Genomic DNA, 19679 nt, shown 5'->3' with positions numbered 1-19679 from the left:
ATGTTGTTGAGCATATTAAGTCAGATGATTAATGGACAGAGGAATTCGTGTTTGTGTGTAAGAAGACAGAGGAGCAATTTGAGAAAGAGCTAGAAACACATTTATATAAGATCAAGAAGGGTGATCTGTCCACAGCAGAGAAGGAGGTAGTGTTAATAAGACTATGAGGGGTTGGTTTAAAGATCATCAGATTGCTATTTTGATTGGAAAATTTTGATCCTTTCACTTCCTGTTCCTGCCCTCAATGTTGAACATGCAGACTTTGATGTGTAGTTATTATGCTTTTTTTGGTATAGAGAACAGTTCTTTATGTAATTTATTTTATTTTTAAAGATTTATCTTTATTCAATTTATTTTATTTTTAAAGATTTATTTATTTTAGGGAGAGATAGAGGGTGTGGGGGGGAGGGGCAGAGGGAAAGAGAAAAACTCTAGCCAACTCCTCACTGAGCACAGAACCCAATGCAGGGCTTAGTCCCATAATAACGAGATCGTGACCTGAGTTGAAACCAAGAGTTGGACGCTCAACAAACTGTGCCATCCGGGCACCCCTTTTCAATAACTTTAACCATTAAGTGCTCTGGAAGAAATAATAATAATAATACAGGGATTTTTCTCCTTTTGGTAGTGGAAGACTTATTCATTTAGACCAGTTTTCCTAGAGAAGACAAGCAAAAAACCTGGACCAAAATAATGTTTTAAACTGAAAAAGAACCAATAAGATAATAAGGAATTGCCAGCCATGATCTGGGGAAAGATGCAAACTTAGAGTGATAAGCTCAGTATTAATAAATGCTTTTTGTCTTAGGAATATTTATCAAGCTAAAGAGGGAGCTGAAAGTCACAGCTACTGTTGTTGGCATTTTGGGGCTACAAGTACAGAGTCAATGTTTAGGACTTACCAAGGTGGGCACCATCTTGTAAACTTCCACTTTGATCTGGGACCCAAAAGGTTTATATCCAAAGAACAAGAGGAAACCAGAAATAAACCATCATCAATCTATTTAACCAGGCTTCATATCTGATGAGTGGCCAAGAGCACAGAAAATCTTGAAATTTGTAAGCACTCCCCAGTGTCTACAAGAAGCAAACAAAAATCCTCTTATGTATCAAATTATTTCTACAAATAAATTTTCAATTACAATATATAGTATACAATCCCAAATAACCAGGCCCTAAGACAACAGGACAGCATGAGTGAGAAACAACAAAAGGGAAGCACAGGGACATATATTAGTATTATCAAACACTGAAAAACAAGTGGACTATGTTCTAAATAGAATTCTGGAAATCGTTGGAAGGGTTTTGCAGCAGATTAGACAGTAAAGAGAGTTAGTGAGTGACAGGATAGATTAGAAGAAATTAATGAAGAATGTAAAGACAAAGGGGAGGTGGGGGGCAAACAGAAGAGAGAGTGAGAGTCTCAAAGATACCGTTAAAGACCTATTACAAGTTTAATTGGAGTCCCAGAAGGAGAGAAGAATAGTATGAAATACATTTCATATAAGATAATACTTGAGAATTATCTGGAAATGGTGAAAGACATTAGTCCACAGATTCAAGGGACCATAACAAATGTCAAGCAGGTGAAACAAAAAGAAATCAATGACATAGTGAAATTGTAGAAAACAAAAAACAATGAGAAAAATCTTAAAGGCGGCCAAAGGGAGAATTTACCTTTAAAAAAGTGAGAAATAGACATCTCAGTAACAGTAAGAGGAACCAAAAGGCAGTGGACAAGGGCTAAAGGAAAGTAATTGCCAAAGTAGCATTCAACACTTAACAAAAATACCTTTCAAGAGTGAAGGAGAAATAAAGACATTTTCTGATGATAAAATCAGAGAATTTATCACAAATAAGCCTGCACAAAGGAAATTCTAATGATAATCCCTAAACTGCTGGAAGGTTATTGATGCATGAATGAGGACAGAGAAATTGATAAATATCACATACAATTAAAAATATAGAGAGGGACACATGGGTGGCTCAGTCAGTGAAGCATCTGCCGTCAGTTCAGGTCATGATCCCAGGGTCCTGGAATCGAGTGCCACATAGGGCTCCCTGCTCAGCAGAGAGTCTGCTTCTGTCTCTGCCGCTCCCCCTGCTTGTGCCCATTCTCTCTGACAAGTAAATAAAATCTTTAAAAAAATAAATAAAAATATTTAGAGAGAGCTAAAATACTACAATACTAGACTATAAATAAGGAAGAAGGCAAATGAAGTTAAAGCGACCTAAGGTCTATGCACCGAGAAGAGAGTGAAGGTATCAATTCACATAAGACTCTGATAAGTCAACAATGCATGTTTGACTTCACATGACCATTAAAAGGATGAAGATTGTATTACTTCTGACTAATAGCCCAAAATGGAATGATTGAAAAACACGAGGGGGCGCCTGGGTGGCACAGCGGTTGAGCGCCTGCCTTCGGCTCAGGGCGTGATCCTGGCGTTGTAGGATGGAGCCCCACATCAGGCTCTTCCACTATGAGCCTGCTTCTTCCTCTCCCACTCCCCCTGCTTGTGTTCCCTCTCTCGCTGGCTGTCTCTATCTCTGTCGAATAAATAAATAAAACCTTTAAAAAAAAAAAAAAAGAAAAACACGAAAGTCTAGAGGGTGGTGGAACATAGTAAGACAAATAGGAGACACACTTTATAAGAGTGGATATAAATCTATATCATTAATATCAAATGTAAATGAAATCGGGGCTCCAGTTACAAAACAAGGACTGACAGACTGGATTCTTTTTTTTAATTGAAGTGTAAGCTATTTACAAGAGGTACATTGAAAACACACGAATACTGATAGTTTGAAAGTAAAATAACAGAATTACATTATATCAAGGTATTATCACCTAAAATAGAATTTAAGGCAAAAGGCATTACTAAGAATAAAGATCACTTTATAATGATAGAAAGTCCAAATCACCAGCAGAATATACTAATTCGAGATTTGTATCTACCAATAATATGACCTCAAAACACATGAAGCAAAAATTGATATATGTACAAGGAGAAATATATAAATCTACAATCACAGAGATTTTAACATATTAAAATCCCGTGGGCAGCCCTTCCCGACTAAGGGATGAGGGCTAGTAGAAAAATACCTACCACATCCACCCTCGTGGCTGATTCTGCATGCTGCTGCAGAAAGTCCCAGCAAAACAACGCCCCAATTCCTTCTCCGGTAAGGTGCCCTTGAACTGGGTCGACCTCCTTCCCTGCTTTACTCTTCCCCATTCCCGTTCTTTTTCCTTGGGATCATATCCCAAAATAAATTATTCTTGCCAGTACTTCTCTCAATCCTGCTACTGAGGGACGCAAGCTGAGACACTTGGTACCACAAGCGGCCCTACGGACACTTTCCAGATGGATTCTGGTATTGAATCGGTCAGACAGTGATTGGGGTCCCCTGAAGGTTGGTAAGTGGAGTCGTGTTACGGCATGCAATAACATCGCAGTTACTGAGGTGTTCACCAGAGGTGAGAGGAAGGATGACAGTGGACGATGAAGCTTTGGCTTATGTGCTAGTGGTCACATAAAAAATATGTGGTCAGTGTTAATGACCAGGAACACAGAACTAGTTGAGCTTGGTTACTGGTCTTGAGAAGTTTTGTTAAAGGAAGAGAAAATGGCCGGCTCAGTGAGCTACCTACCTACCTCAAGGAATGCTATGAAAGCCAGAGCGCTTCCTGGAAGCATAGAGAACCCGCCCTTCTCCCTACAGCCAGCCAAGGCTGCTGAAGTTCAGTCTTGGGGCTTCGTTGTGAGTGCAGCAGAGGTAAGAAGGAGTCCAGCCTTCACAACCTCTCAAGTCAGTGTCAGAGCCCAGATAAAGAAGCAGGAGACCTTGAGACATGGGGTAGGGATATTTGGACAAACCTGAGAACCTTGAACACAGATTCCTCCCAACAGCCGAAGAAGCAGTGCCCTCCCCCCTCCTAGAGAAAGGAGAGCGGTCTTCATTGCCTTGCCAGCAGACACTGCAAAGACCAGCTGAGGGGAGCCTCACGAGATGATGTTTGTCCTAAGATCGGCTTCTGCCTCCCTTACTTCCACCAGAGCAACGGAGTCAGGCCAAGCACAGCCCAAGCTGGGCGATCCAGCTCCTTCTCTAGGAAGAAAGATTGTATACACCGAAAGAATTGCAGGATTTGGTGAATTTGCACTGACATGAACCAGGAGACCTCACGTTGGAGTGGACCTTAAGGAACAGCTGAGAAAAGACAACCTCTGTATTTGAGCTTGTTCATCTGCCAGATCTGACGAACGGTGCCCATCCAGCCGACTTTATATGGTTTTAAGAGCAAACGAAGAAATTAATATTCATGGTAAACTCTGCTAGTCACTGTATCAGACACTTCACATAAATTATTTAATTAGAATAAAATTGGATGAGTGTAAACACTCTTAGAGTTATAATCTCGTTTAGAACACTTAAATATGTTATTTGAATAGCGTGCCCTACGAGAAACTCCATTCTAAGGTTTGGGAAACCTTGGTGAGTAATAGTTGAAAGGAGAAAAGAAGGAAAGGAATCTGACACTGCAAAATTACAAAAGTATTCGAATACGGCTTTGAGTACGTTGTTATTTTGTTTGGGGGAGGTTCGGACCACCTGAATAGTGTTTTAAGGAAAATATCTGTTCGTTGATCTTGGGGAAAAACAGATCAGGAGCAATTCAAATGCAGAAACTCTGGATAAGCAGTTGGGGCTTCAGTGGGGCAACGTGAATTCCTCCGGCTGCCCCCCCACCACATGGGGACACAGCAAGAAGTCGGCAGTCCGAAACCCAGAAGAGGGCCTTCGCCAGCCCGGCCATGCTGGCACCGTGATCTTGCACTTCCCAGCCTCCAGAACTGGGGGAAGTGAATTCCCAGGGCTTATCAGCAGTTGGTGGTATTTTGTTATAAAGGCCCAAATGGACTAAGACATCCCCGGGGCCTTTCCACCTGCCTTTACTGTGGGCCTCAGTCAGAATACGTGTTTAAAATGTTATGTTCCTCCTGCTGTCCTTTTGGCCTCTGGAAGTCAGGGACCTGTTTTATCCAACCTTGTTTCTCCTGTATCCCGTACATAACAGGAGGTTTTTTTTTTTTTTTTAAGATTTTATTTATTTGACAGAGATAAGACAGCCAGCGAGAGAGGGAACACAAGCAGGGGGAGTGGGAGAGGAAGAAGCAGGCTTATAGCAGAGGAGCCTGACGTGGGGCTCAATCCCATAATGCCAGGATCACGCCCTGAGCCAAAGGCAGACGCTTAACCACTGTGCCACCCAGGCGCCCCATAACAGGAGTTTTATAAATGTTCACCAATGACCAGCTGAACGACTGGACGAGCAAGAAAATAGATTTTTGATAAGAAAATGTGCCTGGATTTCAACTCACTGTGCAAGAAATATTTAGGAAATAACAGAGATACATAGTTACATAGAAGTAAACCCACCAAGGTTTGTGACACGGGCAGAGACAAGGTCAAGACCTTCAGTGGGCCACAGAGCATTATCTGTAAACCAGCGTTGGGAAGTCAAACAGTGGCTGACGTATCTCAGCCGTCCTGTTTCCTGATCAGCCTGCGTGGCCTCATGGAATCACAGCTCATCTCGTTCCAGGACGCACGGTGTTTCGGGACGCAGCTCTCAAGGGCAGTTAATGAAGCTCACTCGGTAAGCAGATGTTTCTGAAAATTGTGCCTGTCTCGGTTTCACACTAGACCCAGGTGCCGGCAGTCAACATTTTTTTTTTTTTTTTAAACAAAAAGCATGAGTGCACTGGTGTTGGTAGGGGAAGGAGAATTTTATAGGCTACGTGGTCCAACTCACTTCTTTCATCTGAGCACAAGGTCTGAGACAGACCTGAGTCTGAACCCAGTTTCTGCTACTTGAACGTTGTATGATTTGGGGTGAATTCTATAACCTGTCTGAGCTTCATTTTCCTCATGTGTAAAAGAGAGTTAGTACCAGCCTCCAGTGAATGGGTCAATGTTTAACAACTGGCTCTCAGAGGGGGAAAAAAAACCCAACAGCCCTGGTTTACAGTGTTTGCTGATGTCCATGGTATAATTCTTCCCACCATGGCCTATTTGAAGCTGCCAGTGTCATGTCCGTGGTCGCAGAGTGGGGAAGAAATGAGCAGAAGGAGCACAGCATTATAGAGCATTCCCACCAGGCAGGGTCAGAGATGTCAGTGACCTCCAGAGCCTGTATATAGTAGAACATAGTGAAATAATTAGGAAGTGCTGAGCTTTAAGTATCTATTACTTCTGTTTTTAATACAATTATCTTTATATATAATATATTAATATCTATCATTTGATTTGCATCTATTACTTTTTTTAATACAAATCTCTTTACATAGAACATATTAATGTCTATAATTTGCTTTTAATAATGGCCGAATGGAAACCAGCTCACCACATTCCTGAAATTTAACACTTGGCCATTGTGAACCGCACTTACCGGTTTCCAGCACACAACTGGCTGTCTCCAGCTCTGGGATTTCTCCAACAGCACTGCAATGAGCAGATTTCTCCATGATATGTACCCACATCACAAGATGGAGGACTGGAATGTGACCAAGTATACTGCCACACTGTTGTCTAGAATGGCCATATCACCTTACCTCCCTGCCAGCCGTGCCTGAGGGTTCCCGGATCCCTCCAACAAGGTGCATCACCAGAGAAGTAAAATGCAGGTGGATACTCAGTACGGTGTTTGAAGCAGCAGCTAGGCATCTAGCCTGAAACCCGGACGAATCTTATAAGCATAACGCTTAGGGATAAAAAGTAATAGCAGAAAGAGATGTCTAACACAATGCTATTCATGTCAGTGCATACAAAACAGTAGACTTTTTTTTTCAAGAACATACAAATTAAAAAGTATGCATCAAATATATTTGAATGGCTGCCCGTGGAGACGAGGGTTTCCTGTGTCAACAATATTTATTGAGCACTAAGCGGAATACGATATCTATAAGCATCTAACACAGTACTTGCCACTTGGTCTCTTTTCGCATCCCTTGCCAGCAAAAGCTGTGCTGATTTTGTGAGCCGTATTTCAAGCTGGATTCATATTGCCTTTAATGAACTATATGCAAAGTTGGATGTTTAAATAATTTATTTTCCAGAAAAAATACGCGGATCCTGTGTTTAGGATATTTTTTTTTTAAGATTTTATTTGTTTATTCGACAGAGATAGAGACAGCCAGTGAGAGAGGGAACACAAGCAGGGGGAGTGGGAGAGGAAGAAGCAGGCTCATAGCGGAGGAGCCTGATGTGGGGCTCGATCCCATAACGCCAGGATCACGCCCTGAGCCGAAGGCAGATGCCCAACCGCTGTGCCACCCAGGCGCCCCAGGATATTTCTGTAGGTAAGCAATATTTGTAGTATAGGAGCTATATATAGCAGTCATCAAAGCTTGAAACCATCATGGCCAAAATATATATATAAATTGGTTATGATTCATATATATATATATATGAATCATAACCAATTTGTATGTTGGCAGTATTCATTATAACAGCTGCAGAGAGGGGCGCCTGGGTGGCTCTGTCGGTTAAGCGTCTGCCTTCAGCTCAGGTCATGAACCCAGGGTCCTGGGATCGAGTCCCAAGTCAGGTTCCCTGCTCTGCCGGGAGTCTGCTTCTCCCTCTACCCCTCCACACATGCTTGCACTCTCGCACATGCACTCTCTCTCTCTCTCAAATAAATAAAATCTTTAAAAAAATGCAGAGAAATAAGCAATTTCATCTCTGGCTTATGTATAGTATTGCACCTAATCTTCACAAAAAAAATTGGAAGTTTAGAGAATCCAAGTGTTTTGCCCAAGAGGAGAGAACTTGCGAGGACAAGGACTGCAGCTGTCTAGCAAATTCAAGAGTCACCTGGGACCCTGCCCTGCACTTTGTTGCTAGTGAGAACACACTGAGCTGCACGTTCCCCTCTTGATTACTCTCTCCTGCATTCCTTGTTCCGAGGCAAGAAGCACCTGTTACTGTTATGATTAACTTGTAGGTGTGAATTATTTTATGTAGGTAAAGCTGGTAAGAACCTTGGACGTTGAAGAAAAACCCCTGCGTTTATTCACATAATTAGAATAACAAGGCCTAGAAAATGCAAATTTCCTAATTTGCCCAAACACACAGAAAATTTTCCATGTCACCAGGACAGGGAGAGCGCTTTCCTAGTTCTTAGACCAGGTGTGGTTTGATAGAATAAGATAGCTTAGAAACGTTTAGGGCCATTAACTAGCTATAAAGCCAAGAAAAGCTGCTGGACATTCCCAAGCTCCTCTCCTCAGTCATGATAATACCTCACGTGGCTCGTGTGGCTCCCGTGGCTCATGTGGCTGTTGCAAAGATCATTTGTTCATACATTTATGCACCCCTTCAATAGAGAATTATAGAGCCAACCTCTATGTGCCAGTCACTGTCTAGGCACAAGGATGTTAACAGTGAGTGTATCAAAATATCTGCACTTGTGGAGTTGACATAGCAGTAAACCTATATTCAAGTAGCTAGAGAAACATGTCAATCAGTTAATGAGTAATGTAAGTATATAATTTTTTTTTACCATGTGAAAATATAATAAGGCATAGTAAAGATATAGAGAGTGACAAGAATGCATTTTACTTAAGGAAATCATCACTTCTAGGACAGACTTCAGAATCTACAATCCCAGCCCCAGGCTCTGGAGTAAGAACGAGCCCCTCCCCTTTAGATTTCTGCTGGGTGAGCCCATTGGCTCTTTTAGAAGGTACTCCAGGTTGCCTGTGCCTCATGCTGAACTCATTTCTTCCTCCAGCTCCCTCCGAGTACTCGTTCTTTCCTTGGTTTAGTTCATTGTAGGTAATGGGACATCGGTCCTCCTGTTGGGGACAGAACGCGGGCTTCGAAATCAGACAGACTTAGGTTGCAGTTGCCCCACATTTGGTGGCAGAAGCTTTGGAAGAGCTGAAGAAACAGATCTGGTTGAGCTTCTAGGGAGAATAACCCAAAGCCACAGCTGCTGCTCGGAGCTGTTGGGGGGCTGCTGGCTGCAGAACCTCAGGGCTGCTGTCCTAATTGAGAGGGACACCAGCAAAATCAGGAAGCGGCCCCTGCCGCTGCAGCCCCATGACACATCTTCGACAAGTCACCCCCCAGAACCAAAGCCTGACTCCTTGTTTCATCCCAAGCCTGTCGTCTCCGTTCCTCAAATCGGTGGTGCTCTGCAACGGCCCCCAACCCGACTGTCTTTCCAATTCCCATTCTCCTCCTGCATCTCTGGGGGAGCAGGGTATCCCATCCCAGTTCACCACCAGTGGCGGTTTGCACAATCGCACCAGCACAACATGCCAGGGGCTGTGGGGACTTCCCCCACCTGCCGTGAAGGGGTCCTCATCGCCGGCCAGCCAGTGAGCACCCCAACATCCGACTTCAGAGGCTGCTTCCCAGGACACTTCCAGTACCTTCTGCCTTAGATGGAGATCTGCACAGACTCTGAGACGGAGACTTTGGCTGGGTGTGTGTTCAGGAGATTCCTGTGAGGAAGCAGGGATGGCAGGAGCCATGGAGGGAGAAGCTGCCCTCCCTCTGATGCGGCTGTGACTGAAGCCTCGACCAACCAGAAGGCTCCATCCCCACCGCACCCCTGCCTGCCACAGATGCTGTAAGCACCTCCAGATCAACTGGCTTCTATGGCCCACATTGAACTTGCACAGCAACGGACCCTATAATGAACCTGGCAGATGGCAGGATTCTGCAGGGAGCTCTGGAGCTGCAGTGGCCTTTCACTTGTTCCCAATGGAAGCCAGAAGGACAATCAGTGGCCATGGGCTGCCTTCGAGAGAGGAATGTAACTTTGGGTGGGTGGGGCAGTCTCTGCTCCTGAGAACAGTTCCCAGCGAGGGACATGGCTGTCAAAGTCAACACCAGTGAGTCCAGCATCCGGTGCCTGGGGCCTGAGGAGGAACTCTGCTGGAGCCCCACAGGATCCACACACATGAACATGTTACTTTAAAGAAGGAAGTGGCTGGATAGTGGAAGGACGGTGATTTCACACTAGGACCTGTGTTTATGTCCTCCTTCCTGTACTCATTCTGTTGAACTTATTTCCCCTTTATGAACTTGTGATTCCTCCTTTGAGGAATGGGTATGGTGATAAGCACACCTTGCCCTGCCTCGGCACGCAGCTAAACTTGAACCAAACGAAAATCTGGATGTAAGAGCCCATGATAAAACTGTACAACTGTGAGGGGTCCCTGTTCGTATGGTCTGACTTCAAAGATATGCACGACAGGGATGGTGAGTTCCAGAGCAGAGCTCCTTGAGGCTTGTGCCAGAGCTTTACAAGGAGGAGGGGAGAATTCGTGTCCCTGTGCTTCAAGCCAAGAAGACTCGTAGAGATAGGACCCTCAAGGAAGGAGGAAACTTGGTGAGGAAAGGAAAGAGGGAAGAAGAAAGAGATGGAATGTCTGTGAGGGAGAAAGGACAGTGAATCCAACATTTGTTAAACCAGCTACTCAGTGCCGGTTGCTATACTTGGCCTTGTGTCCACATTCTCTCTCCGCAAGAGAGGTTGTTCTGTTAGGAGACTCTGGGTAGCAAGTGAAAGAAAATCCAAGTCAAACTATCATAAGGGAAATAGAACTCAAACTAACTTAAGCCAAACAAACCAACAAAAACACAAACACAAGGAATGTCTTGGCTCAACAACCAAACGGAAGGGCTGGCTTCAAGAACAACTTGATTCTAGGGCTTAAATGGTGTTTCCAAGGCCCAGTTTCTCTGTTTTTCATCTCACAGCTGGCCCTCCCACTGCACTGGCTTTGCTCTCGGTGCGTCTGTCGGTCAAGATGGCGGCAGCTCCAGTCTTTCCTTCTCAGCTTCAGATCCACTGGCGAGGAGGACCTGCTTCACTTCATCCTCCATTCCTGCCCAAACCTCACCCCTCAGCACCTCTCATGGATCACACTACCTCCCTGACCAGAACCCACGTCCGGGAGAACCTGATGTGCTCGAGGACCCGGGGCCTACGCAAAGCACCTGGACTGATTGCCAGGGATGGATGGTTCTCAAGGGTGCGGTTATGAGGAAGGTGAAGTGCGCAGACACTAAGCAGCAAAACCCACACATGACCCCTCAGGGGCCTTCTCCACATTGTAGAGGTGAGGTGAGAAGATGGGTGCTGGGCAAGACTGGGTGACTCGCTCCAGGGCACGCACTCTCGGAATTGTTGTTTGCGGGAATGCACAATTGAGACATGGCTAGAAAGTGGTAGTTCTGGAGGTGGAGACTTGGTCCACATGACTCTGGCGTTTCTCTTGCAGTGCTGAGCACGCCTGTACGCCTCGGCCGAATCCCCTCACCCCCTTGAACCCTTGTCCCCTCATCTAGCTCTGTGCTTTGACAGCTCTACCTTGAGGAGACATGTTACCAGGTGAACTAAAATGGCAAAATCCAATAATGGCATAACTATTGACGAGTACCTGGTTCTCTTTCTTTCACGTATTTGTTTCCAGTGAGCATAAGCACAGGTCTGCTCAGCCATCATCGTGCTCTTCAGGTACCCTTTGGCTTCTTAACACAAGGGCCCTTTTTCTCATCCTGCACTGGAGACGATGGATCCTTTGGCCCCAAGCATGTAGTTCATCGAACACGCCAAACCCTCTTCCTCCTTCACCCTCCTCCCCCCCAGTTACCATTGCCCCGGGCTTCCCTGTAAAACAAATACTTCTTTCCACCATATTGACCCCAAATATTTTATCCATTCACTGTCGCTGAAAGCCAAGTGTTTTTTTCAGGCTGGCTGCAAACAAAGGCTACTTTGTGAGGCTCGTGAGGGCAGCGGGCCAGATTACCTTTTACTGGTTGTTTTTTGTTTGTAAAATGGCAGTGTCTTTCGTAAACACGATATGTCAGTGGCACATAATTGCACCAACCTAACAAGTGGTCTGTTGTTGTTTTTATCTGCATTTGCTTCTAGCTGGGTCCGTCTTTTGTCACTGTGTTTATAGAGTTGCAGTGTTGTGTCGTTATAATTTTATATTTTGTTTCTTTTGCCTACTTCAATGATTTTTCCATGCTATTAACCTGGACTTCACTGTTTTAATTGCTGCTTTATATTCAGGAAGTATTTGTTGGTTCATTCAACAAGCATTTATTTAATAACTACTTAAGTATTCCTCTGTGGGTTTCTCCCAGGTTTTATTAGTGTAAATAATGGAATAAATATCTTTGTGCATATGCCTCTCTCTATCTTTGGGATTATTTTCTTAGGATAAATTCCCCAGATGGGATCATTAGGATGAGCATTTGGATAGCTCTTAAAGCTAACAGCCAACTCTGTGTGCATGTCTCACTGAATCTGTTTTCTCATGATCCTACTCATTCAGAGGATAAAATCCATACATTTTTGTAATGCAGGACCCTTGCATGAACTGTCTCTCCCTATCATTTGTCAACACTCCCCAACTGTCCATCTCCCTCACTTCCGCCCAAAGTGTAGATACTAGTGTTTTATGTGCAGGATATCTTGATTTGAGCATGAAATGCCTGCTCTCACAGGTGCTGTATGGCAGCGGAATGCTGGACAGATGGCTGGATGGCCATAATAAATCATTACCCGTGAGGGCGTCTGCGTGGCTCCGCCGGTAAAGCGGCTGCCTTCGGCTCAGGTCACGATCCCAGGGTCCTGGGATAGAGCTCCACGTCAGGCTCCCTGCTCAGCAGAGAGCCTGCATCTTTCCTCTCGCTCTGTCTGCCGCTCTGGCTACTTGTGCTCTCTCTATCTCTCTGTCAAATAAATAAAATCTTAAAAAAAAAATTAAATCATTACCCGCTTTGCTCAGTGCTGTGGACTGAATTGTGTCGCCCAAAATTCCTATCTGAAACCCCTACCCCCGTGTGATGGAGGTGGGGCCATTGGAATGTGATTATGTTTTGATGAGGTCATGAGGGTGGGGTCCTTATAATGTGATTAGTGTCCTTAGAGGAAGAAAGCAGGGAGCTTTCTCTCTCCCTACCTCTCTTTCTTTCCTTATCTACCTTCCTCCCTCCCCTCTCTCATCTTCTCCTTCCCTCCTTTCTCTCTCCCTCCCTCTGTCTTTCTGTGCCCTGTGAGGACACAGCAGGAAGATGCCATTTGCAAGAAGGTCCTCACCAGGAACCCAGTTGGCCAGTACCTTGATCTTAGACTTCCCAGCCTCCAGAACTATGAGGAAAAGAATTCTGTGTTTAAGCCACCCAGGTTATGGCATTTTGTTATAACGGCCCAACCCGACTGATAAACTCAGGATCCATCAGTCTTAACATTTATAACACTAGTAGATAATAAATAGGTCATCTGGATTTCATTCCAGTTCTACATCTGATCTTATTGACTTCTCATGAAAGACCTATAAATATGCCCATTTTGTAGGAAATAAAGGTCAACAGGGACATTTGGGAAACTCTAAGTGGTTCAAGATGACTCAAGGGGGAGGGTGCTGTTGATGGGAAGTCACTGGATGGAAGGACTCCAGAGGTGGTGGGGACCAGAGCATGAAGGGCCTTGTCTGTCAGATTCAGGAGTTTGACATTCGGTCAACGAGCCTGGAATTTGGAAGGTTTCTAGAGAGGAGTAACATGATCCAATTAACATGTGAGAGTGTGCTCTCACTGCCGCGTGGGGAGAACCAGACTGGAAGCGGGGGGTCCCCCAGCTAGAAGACCTGCAAATACAGGCTTTGAATGAGTGCAGCTTACTCTAGAAGGAGTCAGAGTGAGCTGATGGGACTAACCGCCACATTTGTTGTTTCCAGATAGGAGCTCCAAACTATGCCCAGGCCTCTTCTAAGGATTTTAGGTTTTCCAGGCTTCACTGGAGCTCAGTTGGTTAAGCGTCTGCCTTAGACTCAGGTCATGATCCCGGGGTCCTGGGATAGAGCCACATGGCAGGCTCTCTGCTCAGCAGGGAGCCTGCTTCTCCCTCTGCCTGCCCTCCACCTGCTTGTGTTCTCTCTGTAATAAATAAATAAAGTGTTTTTTAAAAATCCTAGAGCTTTAAACTATTACTGAAACAAAAAAACATAAAAATTATATTTCTTTATGTTAGCACAAAACAGTTACAGATAGAATTTTAAAAGACATGAATTATAGTATGATTTTAAAAGCATCAATTCCTTAAGCATCCATCTGTGGAAGATGTGCATGGATATTCCAAAAGGAAAACTTTAAAGCTTACTGAGGAGGACCGAAGAACATTGGAAGGGCTGCTATGCCATGTTCTCGGATTGGAAAAATCAATAGTTTCAAAATGTCAGTTCCTCCCAAACTGAGCTGTAGGCTCAGTGCAATCCCGATCAAAATCTCAGTATGTTTGTTTTGTAGAATTTGACAAGCTGCTGTTTGAAGAAAAAGAAAAATGTAAGAGGAATTTTTTTTTTTTAATCAGGTATCAAGACATCACAGTATTTTGGTGAACAAGGTGGTGTGGCGTTTATGCAAAGAGAAAAAATCAGCCAGTGGAAGAGGATGGAGAACTTAAAAACAGACCTCACATGTATGGACTTGTTCGTGGCAGTGGTGGCAGTAGGTAAAGGACAGTGTTCTCAGTGGATGGTGATGGTAAGATCTCCATGTTGGAAAAAACTGAGATAATACCCCTTTCTCATACTGTATGTAAAGTCAGTTCCAGGTGGTTTAAAGAACTAATACGAAAGGCCAAATACTAAGCTTTCAGAAGACACCATAGGAAAACATGTATATATTTTTAAGGATTTTATTTTTAAGTAATCTCTACACCCAGTGTGGGGCTCGAACTCACAACCCCGCGATCAAGAATGGCACGCTCCACTGACTGAGCCAGCCAGGAGCCCCTAAGAAAACATCTTAATAACTTTGGAGCGGATATCTTAAATAGGATAGAAAAAAACAGTAAGCATAAAGGAAAAAAGATAAATTGAGTTATACTGAAAATTTTTAAGTCCCGTTCATCAAAAGATTAAAAAGAATTAAAATACAAGCCATGGAGTAGGAGAACATATTCATACCATATATCGCATTTTTTAAAAAGGGGGCCAGTACCCAGAATATATAAAGAATCTAAAAAAATAATTGAGAAAAGGCAGACAACCTGATAGGAGGAAAAATGCACAAAGATGTGAATGAACATGGACCTCAGAGGGATAGGTGTCCAAATGGTCAGTTAACATGAAAAGTGCTCAACCTGATTGCTAATCAGGAGAATACAGATTAAAATCACAGTGAGATGGAACTAACACCAATGTGACTGGTAAAATAAAAAGACAAACAATACTAAGTGTTGGCTATGATGTGGAGATTCAGAAACTTCAGAAACTTAAACTCCTGATAACAAGAATGCGAGTCAGTACAGCTGCTTTGGAAAACAACGTTGCATCATCTAGGAAAGTAGAATATTCCACGTTCCCTCCAGATGTGCATAATCATGCACACTAAGATAAGTAGAAAAGAATGTCCCTTAGCAGTGTTTTTCATAATTACCAAGAACCAGAAGAAAACTAAATGTTCACTGTGTAGTGCACAGACAGCAGGAAAAGGGATATTTTAGATGTATGCAGCAATGTGACGAGTCTTGCAGTGTTGAGCCAAAAAAAAAGCAAGTCACAATAATACAAAGGAGCTCCGTTCTCAGTTTAGAAACAGGTGAAAGTAGGGATGTGTCCACAGGCAATAAACCTACAAAGAAAAGCTATAAAAGTAAAGTGGTCACTCTTGAGAGCAGGGAGGGACTGCTCCCAGTAAAGAATATTGAGGGGGCTTCTGAGGGACTGTTAGTCTGTTTCTTGGCCCAGGACATGATTGCGTGGGTGTTCACTTCACAGCCTTTTGTTAAATTTGTCTACATAATATATTTTAAATTTAAAATGCTTGCTATTTTTTTAAAAAAGCTTTATATTTTAAATTTAAAAATGCTTTCTATTTTTTAAAAAAGCCTTATATTTTAAATTAAAAAAAAAAAGCTTTTAAAAAAAACTACCCGAAGTCCCTGACCTGAGTAGATGGCATCTGGTTGGTAGTGCCTGCCTCCTATCGGCCAGGGTCAAAGCAACTCCTTGTTTGTCCCAGCTTGGCTTTTGGGCTGTGCCCGAGCCTGGTTCATGCCCTGGACACATGGATTTAAAAAAAAAAAAAAAAAAAACCACTACCCTAAACCCCAGCTAATTCTGAGATGCAATGAATATTTGATATTGTAATGAAATGGACAGAGCTAACTATCCAAACATGCTACGCACATTTATTATCAGAAATAAGCTTTGATTCCTGTAATTTACATTTCGTTAATTCTGGACTTCATCAAGACCAAAGCCCAAAGGGCTTTCACCCGGTACCAGAGACCAGAGAGGCTTCAGATGAATTTACATCTCCTTTGGGCAACTCAGATCTTAATATAATGATGATGCATTCATCAGAATAAAAGTGGAATTAGGACCCTGATATCCCAGGGCTTCAGAAAAAGTGAGGAGAAGATTGCCTCAAAATAAGAACAAAGAAAAACAAATGGCCTCGGTTCCATCACTGCTGACCCCAAGGTCACGATTTACCTGCCTTTGTTCTTCACAGTTTCCAGTTCCAGAGTGTATTTCACAAGCTTGGTATATTTAGCTCTCTTCTGGAGGCATGTGAGTTATAAATAATAGTGGCTGGGAACATGGGTAGGACCTCGCTGATTTGCCGTTTTGGAAAAGTGAATTTTTTTTTAGAAAATCTGTTAGGAAGAATATTCATATAAGTCAATCATTTACATAAAGCGGACTTCAGAAAGGATACTTAAGCGAGGTTCCCAAACACTCTAAAGATCTTCAGGAAGGGGAAGAAGGTGGATATTCCAGGAACAATTACAATAGCATCATTCTCCAAAAAACCCTAGGCTATGAATTTAGCAGACGGTCTGTGATCCTTAGTAATGACTAAGAATCAGCACGGTTTTTCTAAGGAGAGATTATTTCTCATTAATCTCATTTCCATTTTTAAGAGAACGACTAGTTTCCGGATAAAGCGGATGTCACAGACATCTTGAATCTCAGTTCTCCCGAGGCATGGGTGCTAGTTCAATTAAGTGAGCAAGTTTTTAAAAACTGTCAGATTACTGAAATTGTCATGCCAACCTCAAAGACCTCAGTTCTTCAGCCTGTCGTCCCTTAAACACTTGATTAATATCTGGGTGAAGAGGAAGAAAATGTGCTTATCAACTCTACAGACGACCCAGAACTAGAAGAGCTCACACATTACGTTGCAGACTCACTTGTAAATGGATTTAAACGCGTACCACAGGAGGAATGAGCCATGATGAAAACCAGTAGGTTAAAGAAGTTCAGCAACACGAGTTCAGGATTGAGAGGATCTTGACATCAGCGTAGTTGAAAAAGACTCTAAGTCCCCAGCTCACAAGGAACAGAATTCTGCCAATGATCTGGAGCCTTGGGTGGGAGCCCCACCTGCCCAGCACCTTGCTTTCAGCCTGCTGAGACCCTGACAGAGGACCCAGCTAACCCACGCCCAGCCTTCTGATCCATAGAAAGTGCGAGGTAACAAATTTGTGTTACCCAAAGTCACCAAGTTCATGGTCACATGTTCTGCGGCCACAGAAAACAAATACAGGAGCAAGAAACCCTTTTGGCCCATCCCTGTCCATGTCTCTTCATAGCCTTCATTTTCTGTCACATTGCAGTTAAAACCCCAACATCCCTCTTTGCCCAGAGAGGAAAGGCTGTCTAAATTTTGGCTGGCATACGTCCTCAGGTGCCCACCTAGTAGGAGCTGGTTAAGTGAATTCTGTTAGCATCATCATCGTGTGGAGGTCGAGGAGAAGCAGGCTCTTAGCTCTAGACCCATATACCCTGCCTACTAGTCTAGACCTAGAAATTTCTGAGTCTAGAGTTAAAAACAGCATTCCAGACTGGGATATGGCTTTAGGAGCCATCGGCATATAGATGGTAATCGAATCTGTGATGCATGTTTCCGTCACCCAGGAAGAGTGTGTATAGTGAGAACAGAAGACGTGGGAAAGAATCCTGGAAAACCTACTTTGGAGAAACAGCCAGAAAAGGGGAGCCTGGCAAAGCCCACTGAGGGAACATCATGAGAACGGAGGGGAACAGCTGAGGGAATAGGGAGTGTCAGCAAGGACTGAACATGGTAGAGAAGGCAAGTACGATACAGATCTGAGATAGGTTGATGTGGTCTCAGGACGAGAAGGTTGTTGGAGACGTTGGTCAGAGCAGCTTCAGAGGCAGACTGGGATGGGAGCCAGAGCCGGGCGATTTGAGGGATAAATGCAATACTAAGTAAAGATAAAGGGTCTTTCTTTCAAGAATGTTGTCTATGAGATACAGGAGGGGGATGGGGAGAGGTAGGAAGACAAGTAGGGGGATTGTGACTTTGGGGGCAGGGTGGGAACTGGGGTTTGAATTCTGATGGGAAGGAGTCAATGTAGGTGGAGAAACTCTGGGTTCAAAACATAAATCATAATTTATTTTTCATGTATGCACTTAAAACTTTTGTTGAGCACCTACTATGTGTTAGGCCCCGGGCTATGTTGGCTGTTGTAGAGGGGTGGAGGGAGTGCTGGTGAGCAGAGAGGTTGCATGTCGAGTTTAATGATCTTCCAGCCTATTCCTAGAAATATGCTCCACATTTTGCTGGCACATTGGCTCCGATAGATAAAATACCACAGCCCCTTTCATCTGATGTTATTTGGTGCTCAGTCTTCTAAACACCCTTTTACTAATTGCCTTCCTGGAGCTTGCTGGTCAACTGTGCCAAGGGGGATGAGTCAGCTGGGCAGAAGTGGGTCTCCAGCCCTCCCGAGGGGCAGCGTTGGAGCAAAGCTGGGGGCTGGCGGAGGTCCTTCCAGAGGCCCAGGCAGCCCACACTCCCGGAGACCTGAGGCTGGTGCCATGAGAAGGGCCCTTGCACTATGTGTTTTCTCCAGGTTGACCATCCTGTCCCATCTTTGGACCAGTAACAAATTGCTCCTGGACCGGGTCTGGTTTAAGGACCACACTGTGGTCCATTTCCCCTTAGGATAATGACACTGATCCTGACTCCTTACACACGCACGCCCAGCACTTCGCGTTGGCCAGGCGTGTATGCCTTCGGGGGCTCAGAGCTCAGCTCAGCACCTCTTCTTCCCGGAGACTCCATCTCCCGGCTCTCCCTTGGGGGGCTCGTGTGCCTACTGCCTTACAGTGTGTTTCCCTAAGCGGGCGCCCAGACCAGGATTTGAGCGCTAGGAGTTTATTGGGGAATAATCCTGGGAAGCGTTGATAAGGGAGTAGAGAAGTGAAATAAGAGAAGGAGTCAATAGGGGGAGGAAAACCTATGCAGGTCGCCCTGTAGACAACTGGCCTTGTCCTGCAGGGGAATTCCGAGAAGTAGGCAGGATGCTGCCCTGGGGGTTCCCCCGCTGGGGCATGAGGAAGCTCTGTGTTAACACACCACTGTCATTCGTTGGTTGAGGGCTGCTGGGGAGGCAGTCACACCTCCTTCCAGCTGCCGGGCAGAGAGGGCTTCAGGGGGCAGAGGAAGCCCCAGGCCAGGGAGGGCAGGTAGCTCTGTGGGAGCCGTGGGAACCGCGAGACAAGGCCCAGACGTGCCACATCGGCGGGGAGTCTGCAGCCCCATTAGGCTGTGTCTGCCTGTGCTCGCTGCCCGTTGCACTGTTTTATAATTGCTTATTT

General features: G+C 44.4%; 1 non-coding gene across 1 annotated transcript; it reads left to right on the top strand.

Moving 5' to 3' along the window:
• The first annotated feature begins 15980 nt into the window (after positions 1-15980).
• Positions 15981-16114, top strand: LOC121101765. Its single transcript, XR_005833803.1, has one exon. It is a non-coding gene; the product is annotated as a small nucleolar RNA SNORA48 (small nucleolar RNA).
• Positions 16115-19679: the final 3565 nt, after the last annotated feature.

The sequence above is a fragment of the Ursus maritimus genome, unplaced genomic scaffold (assembly GCF_017311325.1).
Source record: "Ursus maritimus isolate PB19 unplaced genomic scaffold, ASM1731132v1 scaffold_9, whole genome shotgun sequence".
NCBI lineage: Eukaryota > Metazoa > Chordata > Mammalia > Carnivora > Ursidae > Ursus > Ursus maritimus.
Note: the sequence above shows the minus strand (reverse complement) of the source record. Positions and strands in the feature narration are given on the sequence as shown.